This window comes from Camelus dromedarius, chromosome X (genome assembly GCF_036321535.1).
Source record: "Camelus dromedarius isolate mCamDro1 chromosome X, mCamDro1.pat, whole genome shotgun sequence".
Classification (NCBI taxonomy): domain Eukaryota; kingdom Metazoa; phylum Chordata; class Mammalia; order Artiodactyla; family Camelidae; genus Camelus; species Camelus dromedarius.
In genome coordinates this window covers 68497416-68510525 of record NC_087472.1, presented here as the reverse complement: position 1 = coordinate 68510525, position 13110 = coordinate 68497416, and positions in this window count along the sequence as shown.

Genomic DNA, 13110 nt, shown 5'->3' with positions numbered 1-13110 from the left:
ATACAGTTGCAAACACCTCTCCATACATATATATGGGGACGTACTAGATCCAACTTGGTTTTCCAGTGAAATCTGCAGGAACTTCAAACCGGCACTAGGACACAGACTGATAAACCTGAGAAAAAGATTCTCCTGCAGCCCATTCCCTTTGTGCTACATGAACGAACGTCTCTCCCCATGCTCATTTCACAGAGAGAAGTGTGTGTGAAAGCCGTCCTTCACCTAGCTTTTTGGGAACACAAACTTTCTATACATTTGCAAAATACTCTCCATACATATATATGGGGACATACTAGCTCCAACACGGTTTTACAGTGAAATCTGCAGGAACTTCAAACCGGCACTTGGAAATTGACTGAGAAACCTGAGTAAAAGTTTCTCCTGCAACACGTTCCCTTAGTGCTAGATGAACGAACGTCTCTCCACATGCTCAGGTCTGAGCGATAAGTGTGTGTGAAAGCCGTACTTCACCTAGCTTTTTAGGAACACAAACGTTCTATACATTTGCAAAATACTCTCCATACATATATATGGGGAGGTACTAGCTCCAACACGGTTTTACAGTGAAATCTGCAGGAACTTCAAACCGCCACTTGAAAATTGACTGAGAAACCTAAGTAAAAGTTTCTCCTGCAAACCGTTCCATTTGTGCTAGATGAACGAACGTCTCTCCACATGCTCAGTTCTGAGAGATAAGTGTGTGTGAAAGCCGTCCTTCACCTAGCTTGTTGGGAACACAAAGTTTCTATACAGTTGCAAACTACTCTCCATACATATATAAGGGGACGTACTAGCTCCAACTCGGTTTTACAGTGAAAACTGCAGGAACTTCAAACCGGCACTAGGAAACACACAGAGAAACCTGAGTAATAGTTTCTCCTGCAACCCGTTCCCTTTGTGCTAGATGAACGAACGTCTCTCCACATGCTCAGTTCTGAGAGATAAGTGTGTGTGAAAGCCGTCCTTCACCTAGCTTGTTGGGAACACAAAGTTTCTATAAAGTTGCAAACTACTCTCCATACATATATAAGGGGAGGTACTAGCTCCAACTCGGTTTTACATTGAAATCTGCAGGAACTTCAAACAGGCACTTGGAAATTGACTGAGAAACCTGAGTAATAGTTTCTCCTGCAACACGTTCCCTTAGTGCTAGATGAACGAACGTCTCTCCACATGCTCAGGTCTTAGAGATAAGTGTGTGTGAAAGCCGTACTTCACCTAGCTTTTTGGGAACACAAAGTTTCTATACAGTTGCAAACTACTCTCCATACATATATATGGGGACGTACAAGCTCCAACTCGGTTTTACAGGGAAAACTGCAGGAATTTCATAACGGCACTAGGAAACAGACTGATAAACCTGAGTAAAAGATTCTCCTACAACCCGTTCCCTTTGTGCTAGATGAACGAACGTCTCTCCCCATGCTCAGTTCAGAGAGAGAAGTGTGTGTGAAAGCCGTCTTTCACCTAGCTTGTTGGGAGCACAAAGTTTCTATACAGTTGCAAACTACTCTCCATACATAAATATGGGGAGGTACTAGCTCCAACTCGGTTTTACAGTGAAAACTGGAGGAACTTCAAACCGGCACTACGAAACACACTGAGAAACCTGAGTAAAAGTTTCTCCTGCAAGCCGTTCCCTTAGTGCTAGATGAACGAACGTCTCTCCACATGCTCATTTCTGAGAGAGAAGTGTGAGTGAAAGCCGTCCTTCACCTAGCTTGTTGGGAACACAATGTTTCTATACAGTTGCAAACTACTCTACATACATATATAAGGGTAAGTACTAGCTCCAACTCGGTTTTACAGTGAAATCTGCAGGAACTTCAAACCGGCACTTGGAAATTGACTGAGAAACCTGAGTAATAGTTTCTCCTGCAACACGTTCATTTTGTGCTAGATGAACGAACGTCTCTCCACATGCTCAGGTCTGAGAGATAAGTGTGTGTGAAAGCCGTCCTTCACCTAGCTTGTTGGGAACACAAAGTTTCTATACAGTTGCAACTACTCTCCATACATATATATGGGTACGTACTAGTTTCCAACTCGGTTTTACAGTGAAAACTGCAGGAACTGCAAACCGGCACTAGGAAACACACAGAGAAACCTGAGTAATAGTTTCTCCTGCAACCCGTTCCATTTGTGCTAGATGAACGAACGTCTCTCCACATGCTCAGTTCTGACAGATAAGTGTGTGTGAAAGCCGTCCTTCACCTAGCTTGTTGTGAACACAAAGTTTCTATACAGTTGCAAACTACTCTCCATACATATATAAGGGGAGGTACTAGCTCCAACTCGGTTTTACATTGAAATCTGCAGGAACTTCAAACAAGCACTTGGAAATTGACTGAGAAACCTGAGTAATAGTTTCTCCTACAACACGTTCCCTTAGTGCTAGATGAATGAAAGTCTCTCCACATGCTCAGGTCTTAGAGATAAGTGTGTGTGAAAGCCGCACTTCACCTAGCTTTTTGGGAACACAAAGTTTCTATACAGTTGCAAACTACTCTCCATACATATATATGGGGACGTACTAGCTCCAACTCGGTTTTACAGTGAAAACTGCAGGAACTTCAAACCGGCACTAGGAAACACACAGAGAAACCTGAGTAATAGTTTCTCCTGCAACCCGTTCCCTTTGTGCTAGATGAACGAACGTCTCTCCACATGCTCAGTTCTGAGAGATAAGTGTGTGTGAAAGCCGTCCTTCACCTAGCTTGTTGGGAACACAAAGTTTCTATACAGTTGCAAACTACTCTCCATACATATATAAGGGGAGGTACTAGCTCCAACTCGGTTTTACATTGAAATCTGCAGGAACTTCAAACAGGCACTTGGAAATTGACTGAGAAACCTGAGTAATAGTTTCTCCTGCAACAAGTTCCCTTAGTGCTAGATGAACGAACGTCTCTCCACATGCTCAGGTCTTAGAGATAAGTGTGTGTGAAAGCCGTACTTCACCTAGCTTTTTGGGAACACAAAGTTTCTATACAGTTGCAAACTACTCTCCATACATATATATGGGGACGTACAAGCTCCAACTCGGTTTTACAGGGAAAACTGCAGGAATTTCATAACGGCACTAGGAAACAGACTGATAAACCTGAGTAAAAGATTCTCCTACAACCCGTTCCCTTTGTGCTAGATGAACGAACGTCTCTCCACATGCTCAGGTCTGAGAGATAAGTGTGTGTGAAAGCCGTCCTTCACCTAGCTTGTTGGGAACACAAAGTTTCTATACAGTTGCAAACTACTCTCCATACATATATATGGGTACGTACTAGTTTCCAACTCGGTTTTACAGTGAAAACTGCAGGAACTGCAAACCGGCACTAGGAAACACACAGAGAAACCTGAGTAATAGTTTTTCCTGCAACCCGTTCCCTTTGTGCTAGATGAACGAACGTCTCTCCACATGCTCAGTTCTGAGAGATAAGTGTGTGTGAAAGCCGTCCTTCACCTAGCTTGTTGTGAACACAAAGATTCTATACAGTTGCAAACTACTCTCCCTACATAAATATGGGGAGGTACTATCTCCAACTCGGTTTCACAGTGAAAACTGCAGGAACTTCAAACCGGCACTAGGAAACACACTGAGAAACCTGAGTAAAAGTATCACCTGCAACCCGTTCCCTTTGTGCTAGATGAACGAACGTCTCTCCACATGCTCAGTTCTGGTAGATAATTGTGTGTGAAAGCCGTCCTTCACATAGCTTGTTGGGAACACAAAGTTTCTATACAGTTGCAAACTACTCTCCATACATATATATGGGGACGTACTAGCTCCAACTCTGTTTTACAGTGAAATCTGCAGGAACTTCAAACCGGCACTTGGAAATTGACTGAGAAACCTGAGTAAAAGTTTCTCCTGCAACCTGTTCCCTTTGTGCTAGATGAACGAACGTCTCTCCACATGCTCAGTTCTGAGAGGTTAGTGTGTGTTAAAGCCGTTCTTCACCTAGCTTGTTGAGAACACAAAGTTTCTATACAGTTGCAAACTACTGTCCGTACATATATATGGGGACGTACTAGCTCCAACTCGGTTTTACAGTGAAAACTGCAGGAACTTCAAACCGGCACTAGGAAACACACAGAGAAACCTGAGTAAAAGTTTATCCTGCAACCCGTTCCATTAGTGCTAGATGAACGAACGTCTCTCCACATGCTCAGTTCTGAGAGATAAGTGTGTGTGAAAGCCGTCCTTCACCTAGCTTGTTGGGAACACAAAGTTTCTATACAGTTGCAAACTACTCTCCATTCATAAATATAGGGAGGTAATAGCTCCAACTCGGTTTCACAGTGAAAACTGCAGGAACTTCATACCATCACTAGGAAACACACAGAGAAACCTGAGTAAAAGTTTCTCCTGCAACCAGTTCCCTTACTGATAGATGAACGAACGTCTCTCCACATGCTCAGTTCTGAGAGATAATTGTGTGTGAAAGCCGTCCTTCACATAGCTTGTTGGGAACTCAAAGTCTCTATACAGATGCAAACACCTCTCCATACATATATATGGGGTCGTACTAGCTCCAACTCGGTTTTCCAGTGAAATCTGCAGGAACTTCAAACCGGCACTAGGAAACAGACTGATAAACCTGAGTAAAAGATTCTCCTGCAATCCGTTCCCTTTGTGCTAGATGAACGAACTTCTCTGCACATGCTCAGTTCTGAGAGAGAAGTGTGTGTGAAACCCGTACTTCAACTAGCTTGTTTGGAACACAAAGTTTCTATACAGTTGCAAACTACTCTCCATACATATATATGGAGATGTACAAGCTCCACCTCGATTTTACAGTGAAAACTGCAGGAAATTCAAACCGGCACTATTAAACACACTGAGAAACCTGAGTAAAAGTTGCTCCTGCAACCCGTTCCCATTGTGCTAGATGAACGAACGTCTCTCCACATGCTCAGTTCTGAGAGATAAGTGTGTGTGAAAGGCGTCCTTCAACTATGCTATATGAACGAACGTCTCTCCACATGCTCAGTTCTGAGAGATAAGTGTGTGTGAAAGCCGTCCTTCAACTAGCTTGTTGGGAACACAAAGTTTCTATACAGTTGCAAACTACTCTCCATACATATATATGGAGAGGTACTAGCTCCAACTCGGTTTTACAGTGAAATCTGCAGGAACTTCAAACCGGCACTTGGAAATTGACTGAGAAACCTGAGTAAAAGTTTCTCCTGCAACTCGTTCCCTTTGTGCTAGATGAACGAACGTCTCTCCACATGCTAATTTCTGACAGATAAGTTTGTGTGAAAGCCGTCCTTCAACTAGCTTGTTGGGAACACAAAGTTTCTTTACAGTTGCAAACTACTCTCCATACATATATATGGGTACGTACTAGTTTCCAACTCGGTTTTACAGTGAAAACTGCAGGAACTGCAAACCGGCACTAGGAAACACACAGAGAAACCTGAGTAATAGTTTTTCCTGCAACCCGTTCCCTTTGTGCTAGATGAACGAACGTCTCTCCACATGCTCAGTTCTGAGAGATAAGTGTGTGTGAAAGCCGTCCTTCACCTAGCTTGTTGTGAACACAAAGATTCTATACAGTTGCAAACTACTCTCCCTACATAAATATGGGGAGGTACTATCTCCAACTCGGTTTCACAGTGAAAACTGCAGGAACTTCAAACCGGCACTAGGAAACACACTGAGAAACCTGAGTAAAAGTATCACCTGCAACCCGTTCCCTTTGTGCTAGATGAACGAACGTCTCTCCACATGCTCAGTTCTGGTAGATAATTGTGTGTGAAAGCCGTCCTTCACATAGCTTGTTGGGAACACAAAGTTTCTATACAGTTGCAAACTACTCTCCATACATATATATGGGGCGTACAAGCTCCAACTCTGTTTTACAGTGAAATCTGCAGGAACTTCAAACCGGCACTTGGAAATTGACTGAGAAACCTGAGTAAAAGTTTCTCCTGCAACCTGTTCCCTTTGTGCTAGATGAACGAACGTCTCTCCACATGCTCAGTTCTGAGAGGTTAGTGTGTGTTAAAGCCGTTCTTCAACTAGCTTGTTGGGAACACAAAGTTTCTATACAGTTGCAAACTACTGTCCGTACATATATATGGGGACGTACTAGCTCCAACTCGGTTTTACAGTGAAAACTGCAGGAACTTCAAACCGGCACTAGGAAACACACAGAGAAACCTGAGTAAAAGTTTATCCTGCAACCCGTTCCATTAGTGCTAGATGAACGAACGTCTCTCCACATGCTCAGTTCTGAGAGATAAGTGTGTGTGAAAGCCGTCCTTCACCTAGCTTGTTGGGAACACAAAGTTTCTATACAGTTGCAAACTACTCTCCATTCATAAATATAGGGAGGTAATAGCTCCAACTCGGTTTCACAGTGAAAACTGCAGGAACTTCATACCATCACTAGGAAACACACAGAGAAACCTGAGTAAAAGTTTCTCCTGCAACCAGTTCCCTTACTGATAGATGAACGAACGTCTCTCCACATGCTCAGTTCTGAGAGATAATTGTGTGTGAAAGCCGTCCTTCACATAGCTTGTTGGGAACTCAAAGTCTCTATACAGATGCAAACACCTCTCCATACATATATATGGGGTCGTACTAGCTCCAACTCGGTTTTCCAGTGAAATCTGCAGGAACTTCAAACCGGCACTAGGAAACAGACTGATAAACCTGAGTAAAAGATTCTCCTGCAATCCGTTCCCTTTGTGCTAGATGAACGAACTTCTCTGCACATGCTCAGTTCAGAGAGAGAAGTGTGTGTGAAACCCGTACTTCAACTAGCTTGTTTGGAACACAAAGTTTCTATACAGTTGCAAACTACTCTCCATACATATATATGGAGATGTACAAGCTCCACCTCGGTTTTACAGTGAAAACTGCAGGAACTTCAAACCGGCACTAGGAAACACACTGAGAAACCTGAGTAAAAGTTGCTCCTGCAACCCGTTCCCATTGTGCTAGATGAACGAACGTCTCTCCACATGCTCAGTTCTGAGAGATAAGTGTGTGTGAAAGGCGTCCTTCAACTATGCTATATGAACGAACGTCTCTCCACATGCTCAGTTCTGAGAGATAAGTGTGTGTGAAAGCCGTCCTTCAACTAGCTTGTTGGGAACACAAAGTTTCTATACAGTTGCAAACTACTCTCCATACATATATATGGAGAGGTACTAGCTCCAACTCGGTTTTACAGTGAAATCTGCAGGAACTTCAAACCGGCACTTGGAAATTGACTGAGAAACCTGAGTAAAAGTTTCTCCTGCAACTCGTTCCCTTTGTGCTAGATGAACGAACGTCTCTCCACATGCTAATTTCTGACAGATAAGTTTGTGTGAAAGCCGTCCTTCAACTAGCTTGTTGGGAACACAAAGTTTCTTTACAGTTGCAAACTACTCTCCATACATATATATGGAGACGTACTAACTCCACCTCTGTTTTACAGTGAATAATGCAAGAACTTCAAACTGGCACTAAGAAACACACTGAGAAACCTGAGTAAAAGTTTCGACTGCAACCCGTTCCCTTAGTGCTAGATGAATGACCGTCTCTCCACATGCTCAGTTTTGAGAGATAAGTGTGTGCGAAAGCCGTTCTTCAACTAGCTTGTTGCGAACACAAAGTTTCTATACAGTTGCAAACTACTCTCCATACATATATATGGGGACGTACTAGCTCCAACTCGGTTTTACAGTGAAAACTGCAGGAACTTCAAACCGGCACTAGGAAATTGACTGAGAAACCTGAGTAAAAGTTTCTCCTGCAAACCGTTCCCTTTGTGCTAGATGAACGAACGTCTCTCCACATGCTCAGTTCTGAGAGATAAGTGTGTGTGAAAGCCGTCTTTCACCTAGCTTGTTGGGAACACAAACTTTCTATACATTTGCAAACTACTCTCCATACATATATATGGGGACGTACTAACTCCAACTCGGTTTTACAGTGAAATCTGCAGGAACTTCAAACCGGCACTAGGAAATTGACTGAGAAACCTGAGTAAAAGTTTCTCCTGCAACCGTTTCCCTTTGTGCTAGATGAACGAACGTCACTCCACATGCTCAGTTCTGAGAGATAATTGTGTGTGAAAGCCGTCCTTCACCTATCTTCTTGGGAACACAAAGTTTCTATACAGTTGCAAACTACTCTCCATACATACATATGGTGACGTACTAGCTCCAACTCGGTTTTACAGTGAAAACTGCAGGAACTTCAAACCGGCACTAGGAAACACACTGAGAAACCTGAGTAAAAGTTTCGACTGCAACCCGTTCCCTTAGTGCTAGATGGACGACCGTCTCTCAACATGCTCAGTACTGAGAGATATGTGTGTGTGAAAGCCGTTCTTCAACTAGCTTGTTGGGAACACAAAGTTTCTATACATTTGCAAACTACTCTCCATACATATATATGGGGACGTAATAGCTCCAACTCGTTTTACAGTGAAATCTGCAGGAACTTCAAACAGGCACTAGGAAACACACTGAGAAACCTGAGTAAAAGTTTCCCCTGCATCCCGTTCACTTAGTGCTAGATGAACGAACGTCTCTCCACATGCTAATTTCTGAGAGATAAGTTTGTGTGAAAGCCGTCCTTCAACTAGCTTCTTGGGAACACAAAGTTTCTATACAGTTGCAAACTACTCTCCATACATTTATATGGAGACGTACAAGCTCCACCTCTGTTTTACAGTGAATAATGCAAGAACTTCAAACCGGCACTAAGAAACACACTGAGAAACCTGAGTAAAAGTTTCGACTGCAACCCGTTCCCTTAGTGCTAGATGAAGAACGTCTCTCCACATGCTCAATTCTGAGAGATAATTGTGTGTGAAAGCCGTCCTTCAACTAGCTTTTTGGGAAAACATAGTTTCTATACAGTTGCCAACTACTCTCCATACATATATATGGAGATGTACTAGCTTCACCTCGGTTTTACAGTGAAAACTGCAGGAACTTCAATCCGGAACTAGGAAACACACTGAGAAACCTGAGTAAAAGTTGCACCTGCAACCCGTTCCCTTTCTGCTAGATGAACGAACGTCTCTCCACATGCTCATTTCTGAGAGATAAGTGTGTGTGAATGCCGTCCTTCACCTAGCTTGTTGGGAACACAAAGATTCTATACAGTTGCAAACTACTCTCCCTACATATATATGGGGAGGTACTAGCCCCAACTCGGTTTCACAGTGAAAACTGCAGGAACTTCAAACCGGCACTGGGAAACACACTGAGAAACCTGAATAAAAGTTTATCCTGCAACCCGTTCCCTTTGTGCTAGATGAACGAAATTCTCTCCACATGCTCAGTTCTGGTAGATAATTGTGTGTGAAAGCCGTCCTTCACCTAGCTTGTTGGGAACACAAAGTTTCTATACAGTTGCAAACTACTCTCCATACATATATATGGGGACGTACTAGCTCCAACTCGCTTTTACAGTGAAATCTGCAGGAACTTCAAACCGGTACTTGGAAATTGACTGAGAAACCTGAGTAAAAGTTTCTCCTGCAACCTGTTCCCTTTGTGCTAGATGAACGAATGTCTCTCCACATGCTCAGTTCTGAGAGGTAAGTGTGTGTGAAAGCCGTACTTCACCTAGCTTGTTGGGAACACAAAGTTTCTTTACAGTTGCAAACTACTCTCCATACATATATATGGGGACGTACTAGCTCCAAGTCGGTTTTACAGTGAAATCTGCAGGAACTTCAAACCGGCACTAGGAAACACACTGAGAAACCTGAGTAAAAGTTTCTCCTGCAACCCTTTCCCTTTGTGCTAGATGAACGAACGTCTCTCCACATGCTCAGTTCAGAGAGAGAAGTGTGTGTGAAAGCCGTCCTTCACCTAGCTTGTTGGGAACACAAAGTTTCTATACAGTTGTAAACTACTATCCATACATATATATGGGGAGGTACTAGCACCAACTCGGTTTTACAGTGAAAACTGGAGGAACTTCAAACCGGCACTACGAAACACACTGAGAAACCTGAGTAAAAGTTTCTCCTGCAAGCCGTTCCCTTAGTGCTAGATGAACGAACATCTCTCCACATGCTCAGTTCTGAGAGAGAAGTGTGAGTGAAAGCCGTCCTTCACCAACTTGTTGGGAACACAATGTTTCTATACAGTTGCAAACTACTCTCCATACATATATAAGGGGAGGTACTAGCTCCAACTCGGTTTTACAGTGAAATCTGCAGGAACTTCAAACCGGCACTTGGAAATTGACTGAGAAACCTGAGTAAAAGTTTCTCCTGCAACACGTTCCCTTAGTGCTAGATGAACGACCGTCTCTCCTCATGCTCAGTTCTGAGAGGTAAGTGTGTGTTAAAGCCGTTCTTCACCTAGCTTGTTGGGAACACAAAGTTTCTATACAGTTGCAAACTACTCTCCATACATATATATGGGTACGTACTAGCTCCAACTCGGTTTTACAGTGAAAACTGCAGGAACTTCAAACCGGCACTAGGAAACACACAGAGAACCCTGAGTAAAAGTTTATCCTGCAAGCCGTTCCATTAGTGCTGGATGAACGAACGTCTATCCACATGCTCACTTCTGAGAGAGAAGTGTGTGTGAAAGCCGTCCTTCACCTAGTTTGTTGGGAACACAAAGTTTCTATACAGTTGCAAACTACTCTCCATTCATAAATATAGGGAGGTAATAGCTCCAACTCGGTTTCACAGTGAAAACTGCAGGAACTTCATACCGGCACTAGGAAACACACAGAGAAACCTGAGTAAAAGTTTCTCCTGCAACCACTTCCCTTACTGATAGATGAACGAACGTCTCTCCACATGCTCAGTTCTGAGAGATAATTGTGTGTGAAAGCCGTCCTTCACATAGCTTGTTGGGAACTCAAAGTTTCTATACAGATGCAAACACCTCTCCATACATATATATGGGGTCGTACTAGCTCCAACTCGGTTTTCCAGTGAAATCTGCAGGAACTTCAAACCGGCACTAGGAAACAGACTGATAAACCTGAGTAAAAGATTCTCCAGCAACCCGTTCCCTTTGTGCTAAATGAACGAACGTCTCTGCACATGCTCAGTTCTGAGAGAGAAGTGTGTGTGAAACCCGTACTTCAACTAGCTTGTTTGGAACACAAAGTTTCTATACAGTTGCAAACTACTATCCATACATATATATGGAGATGTACAAGCTCCACCTAGGTTTTACAGTGAAAACTGCAGGAACTTCAAACCGGCACTAGGAAACACACTGAGAAACCTGAGTAAATGTTGCTCCTGCAACCCGTTCCCATTGTGCTAGATGAACGAACGTCTCTCCACATGCTCAGTTCTGAGAGATAAGTGTGTGTGAAAGCCATCCTTCACCTATCTTCTTGGGAACACAAAGTTTCTATACAGTTGCAAACTACTCTCCATACATATATATGGTGACGTACTAGCTCCAACTCGGTTTTACAGTGAAAACTGCAGGAACTTCAAACCGGCACTTGGAAATTGACAGAGAAACCTGAGTAAAAGTTTCTCCTGCAACTCGTTCCCTTTGTGCTAGATGAACGAACGTCTCTCCGCATGCTCAGTTCTGAGATATAATTGTGTGTGAAAGCCATCCTTCACCTATCTTCTTGGGAACACAAAGTTTCTATACAGTTGCAAACTACTCTCCATACATATATATGGTGACGTACTAGCTCCAACTCGGTTTTACAGTGAAAACTGCAGGAACTTCAAACCGGCACTAGGAAACACACTGAGAAACCTGAGTAAAAGTTTCTCCTGCAACCCGTTCCCTTAGTGATAGATGGACGACCGTCTCTCAACATGCTCAGTACTGAGAGATATGTGTGTTAAAGCCGTCTTTCACCTAGCTTGTTGGGAACACAAACTTTCTATACATTTGCAAACTACTCTCCATACATATATATGGGGACGTACTAACTCCAACTAGGTTTTACAGTGAAATCTGCAGGAACTTCAAACCGGCACTAGCAAACACACTGAGAAACCTGAGTAAAAGTTTCTCCTGCAACCGGTTCCCTTTGTGCTAGATGAAAGAACGTCTCTCCACATGCTCAATTCTGAGAGATAAGTGTGTGTGAAAGCCGTCCTTCACCTAGCTTGTTGGGAACACAAAGATTCTATACAGTTGCAAACTACTCTCCATACATATATATGGTGACGTACTAGCTCCAACTCGGTTTTACAGTGAAAACTGCAGGAACTTCAAACCGGCACTAGGAAACACACTGAGAAACCTGAGTAAAAGTTTCTCCTGCAACCCGTTCCCTTAGTGATAGATGGACGACCGTCTCTCAACATGCTCAGTACTGAGAGATATGTGTGTTAAAGCCGTCTTTCACCTAGCTTGTTGGGAACACAAACTTTCTATACATTTGCAAACTACTCTCCATACATATATATGGGGACGTACTAACTCCAACTAGGTTTTACAGTGAAATCTGCAGGAACTTCAAACCGGCACTAGCAAACACACTGAGAAACCTGAGTAAAAGTTTCTCCTGCAACCGGTTCCCTTTGTGCTAGATGAAAGAACGTCTCTCCACATGCTCAATTCTGAGAGATAAGTGTGTGTGAAAGCCGTCCTTCACCTAGCTTGTTGGGAACACAAAGATTCTATACAGTTGCAAACTACTCTCCCTACATATATATGGGGAGGTACTAGCTCCAACTCGGTTTCACAGTGAAAACTGCAGGAACTTCAAACCGGCACTGGGAAACACACTGAGAAACCTGAATAAAAGTTTCTCCTGCAACACGTTCCCTTTGTGCTAGATGAACGAACTTCTCTCCACATGCTCAGTTCTGGTAGATAATTGTGTGTGAAAGCCGTCCTTCACCTAGCTTGTTGGGAACACAAAGTTTCTATACAGTTGCAAACTACTCTCCATACATATATATGGGGACGTACTAGCTCCAACTCGGTTTTACAGTGAAATCTGCAGGAACTTCAAACCGGCACTTGGAAATTGACTGAGAAACCTGAGTAAAAGTTACTCCTGCAACCTGTTCCCTTTGTGCCAGATGAACGAACGTCTCTCCACATGCTCAGTTCTGAGAGGTAAGTGTGTGTGAAAGCCGTACTTCACCTAGCTTGTTGGGAACACAAAGTTTCTATACAGTTGCAAACTACTCT